An 18,846-nucleotide genomic window follows, 5' to 3' on the forward strand; every position below is an offset into this window, starting at 1 on the left:
TTTTCCTACTGGAAAGCAAGAGAGAGGAGAGACCTCTCCCCTCAACCAAGTCACAAAAAGAGACCTGTTCTAGTCACCTCACCTCCGTTTTACCTGAGTGTCTTGGCAAGTCCCTCAATCTCCCTAGTCTACTTGCTCACCTGTCCACATGGAGACACCTGTCCCCCATACCTGAGCGTGGCTGGCCCGCCCCAGTGACGGAGTTTTCTGTTACATGTAAAACACCTTATAAATGCGGTGGGGTCAGGAAGACAGCACCACAACTAATCCAGCACGAATTTATTTTTTATTGCTGTATAGCGAATTGCCACAAACTTAGTGGCTTAAAATAACACCCATTTATCATCTCAGTTCCATGGATCAGAAGTCGGCTGGCTCACCTGGTTCTCCACGCAGAATGCGACAGGCCAACATCAAGGCGTTGGCCAGCTCAGCTCTTCCTGGGGGCTCCTGGCAGAATCTGCCTCCAGGTTCACGCAGGTCGTTTGGGTGCGGGTCTGACGTCCGCATTTCTCTGCTGGCTGTCGCTGGGGCTGCTCTCTGCTTCCCCAGGCCGCTCACCTTCCTTCTCATGGGTCCTTCCCGCCCTCGGAGGCAGAGCTTGAACCCTTCTCACTCTTTCCATCATGGGCTCGACTGATTAGGTGAGACCCACCTGGGTAATCTCCGTGCCCAGGGTCAGCTACTTCACTTTGCATCTGCAAACCCCTCACAGCAGTATCCACACAAGGGTTTGACTGAATAAATAACCAGAAGGAGATCCTGGAAAGAGGGGAGCATTTCTAGAATTTTGCCCGCCACACGGTGAGCCTTAAACGCCATTTCACAGGGGTAAGATGATGGTAGGCTTTCCTCAAAGATAGCCGATGAGTCGAGGAAATGCCAAGGTAAACAGAGTGAAGCCAGTGTTGTTGGAGAGCTGTCCCCTTCAGGCCACATCAGAACCATGGGTAGGTCCCTGTGACCCTTCCAGGTGTACCTTTCCCAAACGTTGTATCCTTTTCTGCCAGAAAACCTGTTATTATTCCTTATGACCCAGTTTACAATAGAATTTTCAAAAAATATATTTTTTTAAATTTAGCTATTTGTATGGCAGCCAAAGACCCAGGATGATATATACAGGGCGGGGCAAAGGTAGGTTTACCGCTGTTGGTATGGAAAATAATACAATACTTAATAAGTAATAACACAAGAATAAACTCTGTGTTTCGAATACACACAACTGTAAGCCTACTTTTGCCCCACCTGGTATAGAAAATTCCCTCTATTATTAATTGTCACTTTCTAGAGAATGGTGGCCTGATGGTTATTGGTGGACTCATTACCTCCAAGCGCCTCTAAGGCACAGTCTCAGATGACCAGGAACCAGAAGGAGTTGACTCTGTGGTCATCCGAGGGGCCTCCACGCCCCGTCCTCCAAGGGTGAGGTCCACGTGTTGTGCCGACCCTGACAACCCAAGACGCCCGCAATTTCCCTCATCTAACGGTGCTCACTGCCTCGGACACCTTCCCTGGCTACTGAACAATTTGCCTTCGGTTAAGCCAGAAAGGCTGGCGTGAGGGCCACAGCGATGAGGGCCGACGGCGGGACACAGAGTGTAGCCGTCTGCCGGGATCGTCACCTGTCCGTCGCGCTTCTGGTCGCGGCTTCTCTGACCACATCGTGAAGCAGAGAGGATTGCTGCTTCTCAGAAGGCGCGTCCCCAGCAGGCAGCCCTGTCCCCTGCTGCCCTTGTCCCCTCCCTGGTGCAGGCCTGCCACCCCCTCAGCTCAGGATGGACCTGTGGCCACCCCGATCGAACCTGCGTACGCACTTGCAACAGGAAATTGGCGCAACTTTCACATGATCTCCCCTGACACCAACTCCAAAACCGTCTTTGTTTTCAGTCCCTTCAGCCGTGACCCTGTGCTTGATTTCAAACTGTGCTTTGTGTTCCCTCTAAGGACCCCCAGCCACCTTTTGGGTAAATAGTATGTTCTGGACATTCTAATAAATTGCAACTTTGGATGGAAGGTTGCTCTTGCTGGAGGCGAGTGATTAAACATTTAAATAGCGCAGCAAACTTACTTACCGGGAAAAAAAGGGGAGCAATTTTAGCCTCTCTGCTTATTGCTGGAGTCCAGTGTCTGTCACAGATTTTTGAAGCCCAAATTTGACTTTGGACCACCTCAGGAGGTCTCTGTAACGCCCCCGCGGACAGCCCAGGGTTTGCCCGCACTTGTCTAACCGCCCAGTTCAATATCGCCCCGGCGCCGGAAGGTTTTAATCCAGATATTAAATATGTCCACCCCGTCGCCTCAGTGGGGGCGTGCGCTGTGCTCCTTCCTCTGGGCCTTCCAGGCTATTTGCTGCTGACACACACTATTAAAACTAAACCTACCCCGAGGAACTAGTCATTTTCCACGGTATTAGGACTAATGTTATCGTTTAAGTCGCTGTGGAGATTTGCCAACCACGGAGGCCCAGATAACAGTGGGAGCACGATCGCGGGAGATAATCGGCGCAGAAAGGCTCTCCTCGTGGGCAGGATGGCGGTTAGATGCTTATGTGAGACTCAGGCAATCGAACGTCCATCGACGCCGTCAAGAGGCTAAAACCGGCTGTGCCACGATAAAGGATCAGTTCACTTCTGGGGCCTGGGGGGACTAGGGGTGAAAGAGCCCCGGAATCTGTGTGGGGAGCTGGGGAACGAGAGTGAAGGGAAGGGAGGGACAGAAGACCCACCTGAGCCCCACTGCCCTCTTTCACGAACATGCCAGGCCCTGGCGTACGCCGGCTGTAACCTGCACCATCACCTTGTAAAAGGAGGTCTTTTTATGCCATTTTAGAGAGGAGACAAGCTGAAGTTCGGCACGTTTTCTTACACTGACGTTCAAACAAGGTCACTGCTGGGACAGAGCAGAATGAGACCTGAGTGTGGTTCTGGTGCCGAAGGCCACTGGCCGGCCCTGGGCAATGTTGTCAAGTGCGGTCCTCACTATCTGCAGAGAGACCAGGACTCTGACAGCTGTCGCTGCTCCACCCACAGGACAGACAGATAGTTTGTGATGTAATTCAGCATCTGCTCGCCCACGGGTTCAGGCGGCCAATACATCTCTCTCAAGCGTCTGCGGTGCACTAGGCCCTGTGCCAGGCACAGAGCTCTCAGGAATGAGAACAGCTAGGTCCCTCCGCAGCAACGAAGCCGGAGGCCCCTGCGGGCACCCGATGGCTCCGTGGGGGTGGACGCCCGCCCGAGCCCTGCACAGCCTGGTCAGAGTGGGTGCAGTGTGGCTGCCCACACAGGTGGGCGGCCCTTCTGATAAACCGCCCGGGGTCATGGGCCTCATCACCCTCATCGGACCTAGAGTTTTACAAATGAGACGGCCCCTCCCATCAGGCCTGGGGCTCCCCAAAGATGCAGAGACGGTTCCTCCACAAACAAAACCGGCACCTGCTGTTGACTGTTACACAACGCCATGTTTGATCCCCTAGCAGCTTAGGGAAGGAGGCATTACCCGCCCATTTTACAGACGAGGCAGCTGAGGTTCAGAGAGGCAGAGTGGTCTGCCCGAGATCACGTCGATGGAGTTCTGTAGTGAAGTGAAGACACCAGGCCTGATCCTTGACTCGCTCTTCACCCTCCCTCGAACTCATTACAAAGGAAAACATTACCCGACAGCTTACAGCTGGCCACGCCCTTTGAGACAGGCGCAGTTCCTATGCCCATCTGAGGGTGAGCGAGCCCAGGCAGAGAGGCGAGTCACCTGCCCAAGCTCACACCACCAGTAAAAGGCAACTAACACCCAACCCCTGCCTCCTGACATCAAACTTCCAGGCCCTCCTCGTAGGGTGGTTCTCTTTGAGGGGAAAAAAACCAAAACTTGTCTTAACAAGGGTTTGTCAGGTGGCTGTGGTCATGGTGCTATCCCTCTGGGTGCTGAGAGCGTTCGTTCTCTTCTTGTCTCTCTTTCCCTCACTTGCCTCTCAGATGCTGGGACCCCTGCAGCCTCGTAAGACCTGGGGCTATTGGAAGAGCCTCTTCAGAAAAGTATGGGAGCCTATTTTTATTTTTAAACGGAAAACAATTTGCATGAGGGCTCCGGCAGCGCCGAGAAGGGGGTGGAGAGAGGGCTGCAGAGCTGGTCCGGGGAAGGAGTGGCAGTGCCCGCGGGTCTCTGGCTCAGCCGCACAGCTGTCCAGTGGGACCTGGCAAAGCCACGCTTGTCTCGCTGCTAGTCGCTTGTACCTGCTGCATTTGCATGTACGTCTGATATCTGTTATCCTAATTATATCTGTTTCCCCAGGTACAGACAGGCATCCCCAAGTCGGCACCCACGAGCAGACCGCGGGCCTCTGCAGCTGTGTTTTGATTAGCTGGGAAGGCTCTCTGGCACCAGAGAACTGAAATCACCTTGCAGGGTATGACAAACGCAGCCAAGCGTCTCCAAAGTGGAAATCAGAGGTTTCTCCAAGGAAGGAGTGAGAGCGACCACAAAGAATTAAAGGGAGAATAGCCTTTAATGGTTTCCACTGTGACAACTCAGTGGCCTGAAAGCTTGCGCCCATCGGGGTGCATGGCCCAGAGCTCTACTCTGGCCTGGACCCCCTCCCCCACACATGCTTCTGGGAGGGGAGGGTGGCAATGAGACCTGGGGGGGGGAGGCGGGAGCCCAGCCACGATTTTTCCAGGGAGAGGATGGTTGGAGGAGGGGGTATTGTGTGGATCAGGATACATCCCTACCTGTCTCAAATGGTTTGCAAAGGATATGCAAATCATTACGCAAATGCCCAGAGCCCTCTTAGACCCTGAGGCTCAGGGACTCTACGCTTAGGTGACAGAAGACACGAAGGTATCCCCAGGTTCTCGTGCTCCCACCAGGGACCCCATGCACACCCTCTCCAGGCCTCCTTGGGAGGGTGGTGCCCGTCACAGGGACAGTGTGTGAGTCAGTACCTTAGGTGCTATGTGATGAATCCTTTGTAATACATGGCACATGCCCCTAAGTCCTCTCCTATTTGACCCTTGGCAGCTCCATCTGGGCACCGCAACAGGTTTAATGACCCCAACCAACTGTCCTGAGCCACAGCATCAATGGGCTTGCCTAAGGCCAAGAGCCCAGCTGCCAGAACCAGCCTGGAGCCCAGGGGCCCTGACTTGAGTCCGGTGCTGTTTAGTCTGCATTTTCCTGATTAAAATATTGCACATGCAGAACGGTGCAGGGCTGGAGAGGCAAGGGACATCAGGAGAGGGGACTCTCAGCCCCCCTTCCACACGTGGCAGGATTCTCACTGGAAGGACGTCTGAGGGGTCGCAGGGCTGGGTGGATGGAACATCCTCTTCGGGTGATCACGATGTGTTCCCAGGTACGACGTCCGGCTGAGAGCTCCTCATTCATTCTTTTCCTCACAAATGCTTACTGAGGACCTACTATACGCCGGGCCTTGTTCAATGCAGCTTATGTTCAGCTGGAGGCAGACAAGTATCGGTTGTGCTAAGGGCCATGACAAACAGAAGGCAGGCGGGCTGAGACCAGGCTCTCTGGGGAAGGGCGTCGGAGCCCAGACCCCTCATGTGGCTTGAGCCAGCCTTTCAAGAGCTGAGGGGAGAGCCTTGTGTCTGTCAGGGGCACAAGAGTCGCGTGGCCCAACATGGCAGAGGCTCGACACAACACAGCAGGGGCGACAGGGCAGGGGAGCGACAGGGCAGGGGCGAGACAGGGCAGAGGTTCAAGAGCAGAAAAGGCTGCGTTTGAAAACCAGAAAGGAGGTGGGCCTGGCTGGAGCAAGGCTGCTGAGGGCAGAGGGACGAGATGAGTTTGGAAAGGAAAGGAGGCAGGGACCCAAGCAGGGCCTCGGAGGGTTTTTTAGGCAGCCTTTATGCTATCCCCAAACTTGTGGATTAAGTGTTGTTTCTTCGTTAAATGGATTGAAATAGCACAGCATGTATTGTGCAGTAGCTCCTAGCCGATGGAATCTTAAATGGAAGGAAGAGCCGCTCGGTGGGTAGGAGCTTAGTGTTGGGAGGAGGAGAATTCAGAGAGCAAATCCAGCACTGCCTGTGGGCGCCTGTGAGACAGGGGAATTCACCCCACCTCTGGGGTCACGAATGTTACTGTGGTGGTTGATTTGCCAACTTGGGCTCTCTCGAATCCAGTCACCCCCATTCATAACTCTTTTGGGGGGTCCTCAAAGGTGTGTACTCTTGGAAGACAGAGCTTTCCTGGCATTACTGATGCTTAACAGACAAGATCTTTCTTTTTCCAGTCGCATGGCGGGTCTTGATGTAAACTCAACAAATCCAGACCGCGCGACTCTCGGGCATGGAGCAGCAGAGGTGGCCTGCAGAACAGCCCTCCTGCCGCCTGGCCTCCGGGGTCCACAGCCCTGTGTTCCAGCCTCTGACCATCACTACGAGGCCCAATGGCCTCCTGAGTCGCAACCGTTATCAGTTGAGCGGAAGCGCTCGATGTCTTTCCAATAAACCGCTCCTCTTGAACAGCGGGATGGCTTCGGTTGCTTGCAGCCAAGGAGGCTGCGAGATGAAAGGGGCCCTGTGTCCGCTGCTGCGGGGCTGAGCGAAGATGGCTCTTGTACAGCAGCACCTCACTGAATGCCTGGCTCAGTACATGTCAGCTCTCGAGATTATTACAGACTCAGATGGCCGCCATAAAGGACGGTCTGGGTTCAACACAAGGTGGTGATTGACCAAAAAGGGTTCACAGACTCCTCGCTGCCGAGCTGGCAGCTTGCCCTCCGCGCAGGCCCTGGCTGCCCGGGTCTCCCGCTCGCCACGTTCACCAGGAGTTGGCATCACTGGGTGAACACAACAGAACGAAGGCACAGTCCCCCCAAAATCACACCAAACAAACAAGCGCACTGAGTGATCATCTTGGCGGCAAATTCTCCTCCGTAAGCGTGGTTTGCTGGACCCAACGTGCAAGTCACTTTATGTCCAGAGACACAAGCCAAGCAGTGGCATGAAGAAGACAAAGCAGTGAAGGGACAGGGGCTCAGGGGCAGGGGTCCACGGCCTGCTCTGGAGCTCGGGCAGCCACCTCGGGGACCTGTCCCGCCGGCACCCCGCCTGGCCGCTCCACTGCCGAGCTCACTGAGGGGGGGTGCGCCTGCTTCCAGGGAGATGGTGAGGCCTGCGGCTGCTCTTTGTAATTTGGTACATTTCGGACACCAAGTGACCACTGCCATCAACATCACCACCACCAGCATCTTTTTCTCCCTCCTAACGTGCACTGAGCTCTCGGTAAAGCCCGGGGATGGGCTTCACGTTTTGCACCATTAGGGCACTTCATCCTTACAGCCGCCCTGTCAGGTCGGGCACTACCACTGTCTTGAATAAACTGGTGCTTAGAGAGCCTGAGTGACGTGTCCACGGTCATGAAGCTAACCTGTGCCCCGCAGGTTTGGCCAGGAGCTTAACTGCTCGGTTCTGCCCTGGCCAGCACCCCAGGAAATCCCTCTCCCCGCACACACAGGCTCACGCACACGCGACTTGCATCTCAGCCTCGTTCTGAGCAGACTTTGCTCTGCGGCCTTCACAGCCACAGCGCCCAACGTTTGCTAACACGCCTTCGTGTTTTTATTTGGAAGATGAGTTTTATGCCCAGGCTGGGGCTGGCGTCGGATCCCACCTCTTCTACATTATAAACTCTAATGTACATGCCATAAAAATGTCCCTTCGGTGCTTATGGAAATATATTGATCCAGCCATTTAATCCCACACGCGAAGTCAGAGGGTTGGATACACACGCTTTTCTGCAAGTGTGGCCTCCAGGCTTCTGGGCTTGTAAATCTCCCCTCGTACACCCGTGCTGGGGGTTGGGGGGACAGTAAGGAAAGGATTATTTATGAATGGGATTCTCAGGCGTTCTGCCCCTGATTAATTGCTTTCGGTCCTATTTAATGGAGGTCCAATGTGTCAATGGCGGGAAAATGAATCATAGCCACGCCAGGTCCATGAGGAGCAGACATCAGCAGAGGCTCACATCTTTCCAAACAGTCACTGTAGGGACAGGCCTGGGTTGTCTCTGTGGGGCACAGAAAGGTGACATAAAGGGGAGGAGCCATGAGGACAGTTATGTACACGGTCACCCTGGGGGTGGCCGGAGCCCCCAGCATCACAGGGCTGGGGCTGCACCGTGGCCCTGACTTCTTCATTCCTCTTCCCTAGCTCCAGAGAGGCGGGAGCCCAGCCGATCAATAAGACTCGGGGACAGAGGAGTCTGCAGCTCAGCCATTTCTCAGGCCCGACACTGGGGCACCTCTCACTAGTAGGGGCAGCCAGAGACGGAACCGAGGCTCATCCCACTGCACGCCTGTGTGCTGTGTGCCCCCCTCTCATGAACACCCCCCCACAAGCTGGCAGCAAAGAAACCATTTCCAGGAGGCAGCATGCTGCCCGCCGGCCACCTGCCCGCCCCCTTCCCAATCGACATGTCCTTGTCATTGGGAAGATCTTCCCAGGCTCGCTGGTGCTGGCCCGGCCACCTCCCAGGACCCCACATTTGATTGCTGGGTGTTGCTGAGAGAGCAGATGTCACGGGGATGCTGCTGAGGGGCTGTGGTAACTCCCGGCTCCAGGGGGGTGTGGCGGAGACCCACCTGCTGTCAATCACGTTGCTCCAGGGAGGCCACACACATTAGCCTTCCTCATTTTTTGGAGAGGAAAAGGCATTATTCTGGCAATTTTACCTGTGAATATTCTACCGTCTCTAACCTGACACTGGAGTACAAGAGCCTCATTAGGTTGATTTCCTAACTTTTGAGGCTCAAAGCCCCTTAATGCTATGGCTTCAAGCTGAGGCCGGGGAGAGCTCCCCTGCCATTCTCCACCCCCCCCCCCCCCACACACACACCCTCCAGTAAGGACATCGTGGTGGGCGAGTCTGTTTCCCAGTCAACCCGTGCAAGGAGGGAGGGGACACAGGGCCCAGGTGGGTGCTGTGCCACCTGCTTCACCACTAGACCCCAGAGCCCTTGGCCACGGCTCGCCCTGCCCTGACCGAGACCAGGATCCACCCGGAATGCGGACGCAGCATCCAAACTTGTTGTTTTTTATTTCAAAGGAAGGAGAAGAAGAGGAGAGGAGAGGAGAAAGCGTGTTAGGAAACCAGTATGCAGCCCAGCCTTGATTACGCTCACTGACGTGTGAGAAGCACTAAGCTATGGCTGTTCCTAACCTTGTGCACAGAGACAACTGTAGCATCTGTGTGCCTCGGAGGCAACAGCCCTGGGGGGCTCTGGCTGCCCCGTCCCATCCCACTGCCCCGAGCACTGGGGGAGCTAATAGCTCACAGCACCCCCCTCCCCCCGGTGGCCACACTGGCTGCGAGGTTCTGCACTACTCCAGGGCTGTTCAAACTGTGGCCCTCGGACTGGACCCACCTGTGAACTGCTTATCAGTCTGCAACACCATAGCGAGAGAAAATGAGAGTCAGCATCTAGAAGCTACCAGGGCTGTTTGCCAGGATAATTTGAAGTTTGCTGACTCTGTAACACGATTTGGAGCTTAGATGTTGTGTGACTTGGTTTTCTATTCCATTTTCTCTAGTAATATATATTTATTGCATCCTACAAAGGTATTGGACCATGACCGACTAGGAGAGGGGGGATAAGACGGTCCTTTTACGGCATTGCAACATGATCGTCCGGTCAGTAACCCAGGAGTCAGTTTGGGGTTCTGAGTCGCGTTAGTCCAGCCGCAGACCCTGAACTCCACCTGGATGTGCCTGGCATGGGGGCTGTGACCTTCTCTTTCGCCACCTACAGGGCCTCTAATTCTGAAACTAGGTTAGTACCTGGCACTGAAAGGACTTTTTGTTTCTGGGTAGAATGATGGAAACATAAAGAAAACCGTGGAAACACAGGAAAACCTTATGTGTTTTCCAGGGTCAATGTAGGTGGCTCCACGCCAATCCCAGGCCCACTCTCACCCAAGCCAATACTTATCCCAATGTGATCAAATGTGGTCAAGCCTCTGAGAACTTTTAGGGTTCAGGCATCTAGATATAACAGTAGCAATTTCCATTTTCTTTAAATTCCTATCTATAACATCCATTTCCAGCATTTTTTGAAATGAGGAACCTAATTTTTCAACTTTGTTGAGAGGTAATTGAAGTAAACCGATCTCCTATATGTCAAGTGTTCAATGAGCTCAGCTTTGAACTATGTGTATATAACTTGAAACCATCATTACAATCAAGATAACAAACATTTCTGTTACCCCCAAAGGTTTCCTGTGCCTCTTAACGATCACTCCTTCCCTCCCCCCTCTGTCCACAGACAATCATTAGATCACTAATGTGCTTTCTGTCACTCTAGAATAGTTTACATTTTCTAGGGTTTTATACAGGGTGGGGCAAAAGTAGGCTCATGGCTGTTGGTCCAGGCGCAGACCCTGAACTCCATCTGGATGTGCCTGTCCGGGGGGCTGTGACCTTCTCTTTATTTGTTCGTATGGAAAATAATACAATAATAAATAATAATGTAAGAATAAACTCTGTGATTTGTGTACTCACAACTATAAACCTACTTTTGCCCACCTTGTATACATGGAATGAAAACAAAATATACTTTTGGTTCTGGCTTCTTTCACTCAGTGTAATACTTTAAGATTCATCCACATCATTGCAAGAATCAGTAGTTTGTTCCTTTTTTAGGGCTGAGTAGTATTCCAGTGCCAGGACCATCCACACTGTGCTTTATCCATTTGATTGAGAAAACCAGTTTTTAAAAGAGGAAAATTGATTTCCCTCACCCCCCCGAAAGTATCACAACAAGGTGGGATGGAGGAAGGGAAGAGATAAAAACAGAGCAAATTCACTCAAACCTGTTCCTTCCTTGGCACCTTTGCGCATGCCCTTTCCTCAGCCTGGAGTGCTCATGTCCCCAAATCTTGGCAGGGCCGATGCCTCGTCACTCACATCTTGGAGGTCACCTCCGCAGAGGCCTACCCTCACCCCACTAATATTCCTTCTTGTGCCTCCATCCAAGTCACTCTCCATCAATTCACAGTTTTAACTTCCCTAAAGTACCCACCATTCCTGAATTTATTGAACTTTTTGTTATGTATATGTCTTTCACCAGAAAACCAAGGATCCTGTCTGTCTCGTTCACCATTATAACCTTCACGCCTAAAATATGGACTGGCACAGAGCAGGTGCTCAATAAATGTTGGTAAATAGATGTGTAAGTGAATGGATTAAGGAGAAGGTGAAGGGTCACTGTAGGTTGAACTGTATTTTGTAAAGTTATAAAACCTTTGGTTTTGAAAAATCTCAGAACTCCGTGATCTAGTGAGAGCATTTGGGAGGCCACCCATCAACACTGGGGGCTACTCCAAGATCAACTCAGAAGCCAGGAGGAGAACAGGCAAAGCCGCCAAGACTTGGAAACCTGTTTAATGTGATGGAGAGAAACCAGCCCGGGCTCTCCCCACTGCCCCGGCTGCTCCCGAGCTCCTACAAATCATTTGAAATGCTACATCATGTTTAAATCCCCCTGATTGTGACCACCGGGAACGATGAAGGACACTCATGCATAATTTACATACTGCCAGGCTCCTAAGAGCCTCTAAACGAAGCCCCCGGAGGCCCTTGGGCACTATTTTTGAGGGGAAGGACACCAAGTGACAGATTAACTCGAGTCTGCTCCCTCCACACGTGGGGAAAGAAGCCTCACCCTCCACTCGCTGACATCTGCAAACATCTTCTTTCCCCAGTGAGAATGTGGAGAGCAACTTTATTTATAATAACCAGAGCCTGGAAACAATACACCTGTCCATCCGTGGGTGAGCGGATAGTCTGACTGCAGAACAGGCACACGATTCAATATTCCGCAGCAATAAAGAGCGAACACCTCAAACGGCATGTGCTGTCAGCGGCTCCCGAGGAAGCCTTTCTCACATCCAGAGCCGCACGTGCGCGGCTTCCCTGTGCACAGCTCCTCCGCCGACAGGTATTGTTGCTCAGACTTACATTCTTTTTCCAGATTCTGACCATAAAAAGTGTTTTAATCTCAAAGCTCAAGGCTGGGGGGGGGGGGGGGGTTGCTGTTTGCAAGAGCACTTTGCAATCTGCCAGTAAATGTGAAATTATATTTGGTCGCAGTGTGGTTCTAATACTAATCCCGAGTTGGCCGGTGCAACAGCCGTTAGAGGGTCTGAATCCAAAATAGACACACACCTGGGAGGGCGGGACAGGCTGACAGGAGGATTTTTATGCCCAGCAATAGACTGGGCTACAGGATGCTCTATTGTAATGACCATGGTTAATTTTTAGAACCTGACAAAAAAAGGAAAGCAAAGAAGCTAGCCAAGTAAGGCCTACGCTAACACTGTCCAGAGTTTACACCTTTCTAGGAGCCCCAGGAAAAACAGCACCTGTTTTAACATTTTGTTTTCTGCACAACTCAGAAGAGTCTACACAATTTAAAAAAAAGAAAAATCTGAGCCAAATAAAACCACCAGGGGAACACAGGCTGGCACCTAAGCAACAGGCCACGGGCACGTCCACCAGAGCTCCTGAACCTTCCTGAAGCATGAAGGACCCGCATGCACGGTCGGGCTTGGGTTCCTGTACAACCCGCCTTATTTTCAATGTTCTTTACTAGTCGGGACTTCCTGTCAGAACGTTAGCGATCCCGTGAGACCGAGCCCTGCTCTGACCCCGGCTCCCATGCTGTTCTGCTCACCCCCACCCCGGAGCCAGGCAGCAACACAGCCCTAGGAGGCGATCTGCTCGACTCACCGCCCGCCAACAAGGAAAGGAGCCGCGGGTTGGCTTCGCAGCTGGGCGCCACGCTCAGAGCACATGGCTCTGAGGACAGTGAGTGAGTAGCTGGATGGGCGGGTGGACAAATGGACAGACAGACAGGTAATGATATTTTAACCATATTGTATCAATTCATTCTCACAACCCTCTGAAGTAGTAGCAATAATAGTTAACACTTATATTGTACTAACTGCATGCCAGCCACTATTCCAAATTCTGCATACATGCTAACTCTTCTAACCCGTAAGAGCTCTGTGACACAAGCAGTGTAATTACCTCCATTTACCAGATGAAGAAAGTCTTGGAGGCGTGTGGAGGTCACGCTGCTGGGGAGAGGCACAGCCAGCACTACGCTTCCTCTCCGTCAGCTACACTTTATGAACAGGACGCAGAGGACAGCGATGCTAATTGGACCAAGGCTCCCCCTTCGTGGGTGCCCAGCTAGGACTGTGTCCCCAGCACGCCGTTAACGGCAGAGCCAGGACGTGAACCCAAGAGCCTGACTCCAAGGCTCAAGCAGGAAACGTGGACGAGCGCCGGGCCGCGGCCAGTATTTGAGATCAGTAACGCAGAGGGCGGAGGGGGCTGAGGCCAGGCCGGTTTTCTCAGGACTGTTCTCCGCAAACTGGAGGTTCTGAGGAGCCCGTGAAAGGAAGAGAAAATAATAACCAACTTGGAAAATGGGGCTCTACCCCAAACGCTCCTGAAATCATTTTGTTTTGTTTAGAGAAGGAGAGATTCGCTGGCATCTTTCCAGTTCCAGTCCTGGGCAAAGGCCACAGCAAGTCCCGAGCCACGTGCTAAGCAAACGTTACCTCGATTCCAGCCTGAGCAAAGTTCCGAGCAAGGCTCCTCGGCGATTTTACTACAAAATATGTCAGAGAGGCTCGGGTGGGGGGGGACCCAGGATGAAAGAGTGGAGGCCGGGAGAGAATGAGAATTATAAATGAGGAGAGGAAGAAAAAGTGGCAGCTAGTTCCTGACACTAGTGTGTGGGTGTTGATGGTTTCAGGATTACGGCGTGAGAGAGAACTGCTTCTGTTTCGAGAAGGCAGGAGAGAAAGCGGGGAGACGCAGGTACGTAACTGGGAAACGTTAGCTCCTTAAATTTAAAAGTCCACGTGAAGCTGGATATTAAGTTGGAGAGAACCGTGCCGTTCCTGTGGCTGGACAATGAAAACTGAGAGAAAGAAATGACAGTGCAGTAATGCAGAAGACCGCGGAGCTGGAAAAGGAAGGAGAGCTGGGGAGCTGACCCCCCCTTCCTATTTCTCACATATGAGCTGAAAAGGGTGCAGGTTTGAAAGGCACGGGATCCATGAGCTGAAGTCGGCTGTGGGGACAGGGTTGTGGGGACAACTCTGACTCCAACAGCAGCCCCAGGAAGAAACATCCCTCCCTCTGCGCAAACACGTTCTCAGTAGACAGAAACCCAGAGCAATGTTCCCCGTGAAAGTCATAGTGCAGCACATTACCAGTCACGGGAGCGACAGGCAGGCCTTGCTCACAGGCTGGCAGCCAGGCAAGAGCAAGGACCCCAGGATGGTCCTGAAATCAGACCTGGCCCTTTGAATCCTACCAGACAGAACCTAAAGGTGCTTTCCCCGGAGAGCACAGACCGGGGGAAGCCCTCCCAGGCAAGGTCTCCCTGCACCCAAGCTTGTTATGAAACCAAGATACACGTTTCTTTGAGATGGTCTGATCTGTTCTTTTAAAAGGGGACGTTCTGCTAGAGAAACTGGCAGAGTATAATTTTTTAAAGTTTGTTGCAAGAAATATGCTGAATTAGTTCATCCAAGCTCCCAGTGGGAGGTCATTCCAGCGGCCCTCCTTTATGAATGAAAATGAGTTTCCCGGGCACACCCCCAAATGCACACAGCTCCGGGGCTCCACAGATCTTATCCCTCTCCCAACAAATGGCACATAAGAGCTAATCACTGTTAGCTGGGTCCCAAAGTCCTACTTCTTGAGAGTCCTCCTGCAGAGTGGGAATCTGTGAGCCTCCCGGGGTTTCTGGACGGCCCACTTACCACTAGTTCTAGAAAGTAGCTGCAGTCTGTTGCATGGTGATGATTTTTTTTTTTTCACGCTCAGAAAACCACAGAGGGATTTTAACCAAAAGGAGGCAAGGGTTTTCTTTTTATGAATTCGATTAGTCTTTTCCACTCTCGCTACCCCGAGGCGTTTCCCCCAGACGCCGCCCGGAGGCACCGTCGCAGGCCGCGCGCGGCGGGTTTCCGCGCGGGGCGCTCGAGGCGGACGGAGAGTGGAGACCGCGGACACGGCCACCCGCGGTCGCCAGCGTGGTCGGGCCCCAAATGCCCGCGTGGGGACGGCCCCGCAAGAGAAGGCAGCGAAGCCTGCCTCGCAGGCAGGCGGTGCGCGCCCCTGGGCTGGGACGCGAGCGGGTGTCACCAAGACCGCCCTCCGCTCCCATCTCCCGCCGGGGCCGGCGCCTGGGCTCCTGGTCCCAGCGCTGCCCCGGCGCCGGGCTGGAGATAGCCCTTGGCTCCGGGCGGGGAGCCCCCAGAAAGGGCGCCTGTGCGCCGCCGGGACCTGGTCGCTGGAGACGGAGCGCGCCCAGGGCGCACAGCGTGGACTCCGCGGGGGCCGGGCCGGGGGACCACGGCGCCTGCTCCCCCGGGCCCCAGGTTCGAAGCCTCTCCAGTGGCCCAGAAGAGGTTAGGAATTGGAGCGACAGCAGTTCGGTTAAGGAAGGAGTTTCTGAAACTCCCGGGAAAGCTGAGTCCCGGGGCTTGGAAAATAACCGAGCCTACCGAGGTCTCTCCGATCTGTCTTCGCCGTCTGTCATTCTTCCTACCCCAGCCCCCCCCCCAACAGCCCAACCCTAGGAAACAGCACTAAGGGCTAGGGTACTAACCGCCTCGACCCTTCCTCCCTCTTCCGCCCGCCCCCCTAACTTTCAGAGGAGAAAAATACAATAAACCCCGCGTGGTCAATGCGGGTGCACCCGGGCACCCCGTCCCAACGCGCGCCACCGCCTCCACCCCCGCCACCGCTCCGTCCCTCCCACCTCCGGGGAGGGGAGGGACTGGGAACCTGATCTCCGGGCTTCGGCCCCGAGCGTTTCCCATCAATAACGTCGATACCATCGAGGTGCCTCCGCCCCCGCCCCCGGGGCGCCGCGGCCGCCCGCTCGCCGGGCTCTGCTCGGCCTGAGAAAACGAAACCTCCTCGGCCGCCCTCCCGGCCTCGGCCGGGGCTCGGCGCGGCCCGGGGCTGGGGCTGCGGGCGCGAGGCTCGGGCCGGCCGCGCGCGGGGGTGCCCTTGGGCGCGGGGGGGCCCACACAACGCCCACGGAAAGAGGAGGGCCCGGGGCGCAGGCCAGGCCTCGTCCCAGGCTCCATCCCAGACCCCCGGGGTCAGACTGGGCCAGGATGAGATCTTTTTGCGGGTGGAAGAACCAGGCCTCCGAACGGGGAGACTCGATGTCCTCTCCCCTCTCCAGGGCCCGGGATGAAGCCGAGAGGCCCGGGAACCCGTCCGCTGGGAACTCCGCTGTGGCCCGCGGCCTTGGGGCGCAGTCCTTCGGCCCCACCAAGCTACCAAGGGCGCCCGAGGTCTGGGGACACCTGAGGGGACTTATTGGTAGAAAGGCTGGCATCGCGCCCCCGTCGTGTGAGTTCGCACGACGCGTAACCGGGCCGGGAGCGGTTCTTGCGGGCCCACGAGGTCACGACCCTGGCGCAGCCGCGGCCTCCCCTCGGGCCACCCCCACTCCCTAGTGAGGACCGGCCCCGGCCGCGTCAGGCCCTCTGGTTCCCGGGAACCGCAAGTCCGAACCCCGCCACCCCAGCTCCGCAGCAGCTGCTGGTCCCCGGGTGAGCGGGTCGCCCGCAGGGGCTCCGGCTGTGGCACCTCACTCGCACTCGCGGCCTTCCGACCTGCTCAAAAGTAAAAATCACCCCCCCCTCGGTCTCCGCTCCTATTAATTTAATTATTTCTGCGCCTCGCGGCGCGCGAAGCCTCCCTCGCGCCCTGACATCGCGGCGCCCGCGTCAGCGGACCGTGGAACTTGGGCCGGAGACAATGGCCGGTAACTGACGTCTTGCCGTCCGCAATAAAGACCAATTCTCCTCTCCCCGCCATTCCGACCATCCCTCCTCCCACCCCTCCCCCACCTCCCCTCTCCTCTCTCCGGGCCACAGAGCGAAAGAAAACAAACAAGAAATTAGCGGGGGATGCCGCGCTCGGAGCCAGACGCCCCCCTCCACGCCGTCGAGGCGGCGAAAGAACGAAAAACGCTCTTAAAGTTTGGATCCCCCCCAATCAGTGCGTCTCCGCTCGCCCATTTTAAATCAAACATCGCGAAGCTGCTGTTGCGTGCGCGTTCGTTTGGCTGTTTGTTTTGGGGGCAGGGAAAGCCCCCCCCTCCCCTTAATCACACGTAGAGCAAGGAGGGAACACGTGTGAAGCTGTTCCCGGGAGCTCCCCGCGGCGCACGCGGCGCTCCGCGGGCAGAAGTGTTTGCGGGATCGCCAGCGCCGCCCGGCTCCTGGCGCACCGGCCGCCCCGAGGCCGGGACTTTGGAGACGCCCAGATCGTTAGGGAGGGATGCGGGTGGCTCCCGACGCGGGGTCCTGGGAGGAACTACGTGCAAGCGCGGAAGGGCGCGTTGCTGTACCTGCGACGGTGCGGGCTGGTGGGCTCGGGAAGACCCCGGTGTGCGGGGTGGGGTGGGTGCGGGATTGACTCGCGCTCCCGCGCACTTTCCCGGGGTCTGGGGTAGGCGCGCGGCTGGCATCCCAGGAGCACGTAGATCCATCTCGGCTGAGGGATCTCTTTAAATATTCAGTGGGAAATCGTGGCATTGGAAGCACCACCTATGGAAACATTATTACGTTCATTCTTCAACATCAGCCCCACGGAAGGCTTCGTTCGTCTTTTTATCAAAACCTACTGTAACCAGCAGGACCTGGGGAGAAAGGGGGAGCGCGGGGGAGAGGGGTGGTGTGTGTGCGTGCGTGCGAGGGACCGAGCGAGGGCACAAGAGGGGAAGGGTGAGGGGCGCGGGAGAAAGGTGAGGAAACGGCGAACACGGAGAGAAGTTACGGCAGGAAAAACGGGGGGGTCGGCAGGGGGAAACAACGTTCACCCTCACACAAAGATTTAGACTTAAAAAAACACCACACACACCAAAAAAAAAAAAAAAACAGACCAAAGACGCTAAGAGAAAACGAGTCATTTGGGGGAGCGCGGTCAGGGTCCGGTGTACCCGAAACTCTTGTTGGGAAGACTGGTGCCCACTTCCAGCGAACCGGCTGTGGCGCTACCCAGACTCACGGTTGCTCAAGAATTGGGGCGTCCTTATGAGCCCTCTCCTTTCCCGATCTCGAGATAGGGTAGGGATTGTGTATCTGCACCCCCCCCCCCCCGCCTCCTCCCCATCTCTCAACCGAAGTTTAGTCTGTCCTTCGGGCGCAGGACTTCGGGAACCCTGGAGCAAGGAGACCCTGAGGCGCGAGGGGAAAGAGCTGGGCTGAGCCGAGGACTGAGCGTCAGGTTCGCGGGCACCCGAGCCCAGCGGCGGGAGTGCGGGGCCCGGGCTCCCGAATCGGGGCGCTGGGGCGTGGGTAAGCAGGCTGCCTCCGCGCCTGGGGAGACGGAGCTCGTTCGAAAAGTTTGGGTGCCGCGCTAGGCAAGTGCCGGAGGTGCAGGCGAGCTTCCGAGGGGCCAGACAGCTGCGGACAGGGACCCCCCCCCCCCACTCACTCCCGACTCAGAGCGGCCACCTCGTCGCCAGCAGCTGGGGCGCGGCCCCCTCCCCCAAGGCGGGGACCCCAGGGGTCCCGGGGACCCGTGTCGCCCAGGGCCCGGCCGGGCTGGGCCGCGCCGCCGCGCGCTGGGTCAGCGGCGGCCCCTCCCCTCCCCCCGGCTGGAGCTGAACTCGGATCCCAGGCGGGTCCCCGCTCTCCGCCCGCCCCGGGCTCGGCGGCGCCACCGCCGCCGCCGCCTCCCCGCGGAGTGACGCGCCCTGTAGCCAACCGGGGCAGCCGGGGGGCGGGGGGGAGTTCGGGAGGGTTCCTGGGCGGAGCCGGGCCGCCCCTTATCCCACGG

The 18,846-nt window shown here is 55.7% G+C and overlaps 1 long non-coding RNA gene across 1 annotated transcript; it reads left to right on the top strand.

Annotated features, from left to right (window-relative positions):
- Nucleotides 1-11,660: 11,660 nt before the first annotated feature.
- On the top strand, nucleotides 11,661-14,459 carry LOC308547956. Its single transcript, XR_013997573.1, has 3 exons — nucleotides 11,661-11,953; nucleotides 12,608-12,826; nucleotides 13,496-14,459. It is a non-coding gene; the product is annotated as an uncharacterized lncRNA (long non-coding RNA).
- Nucleotides 14,460-18,846: the final 4,387 nt, after the last annotated feature.

The sequence above is a fragment of the Miniopterus schreibersii genome (assembly GCF_964146895.1).
Source record: "Miniopterus schreibersii genome assembly, chromosome: 18".
Taxonomy (NCBI): domain Eukaryota; kingdom Metazoa; phylum Chordata; class Mammalia; order Chiroptera; family Miniopteridae; genus Miniopterus; species Miniopterus schreibersii.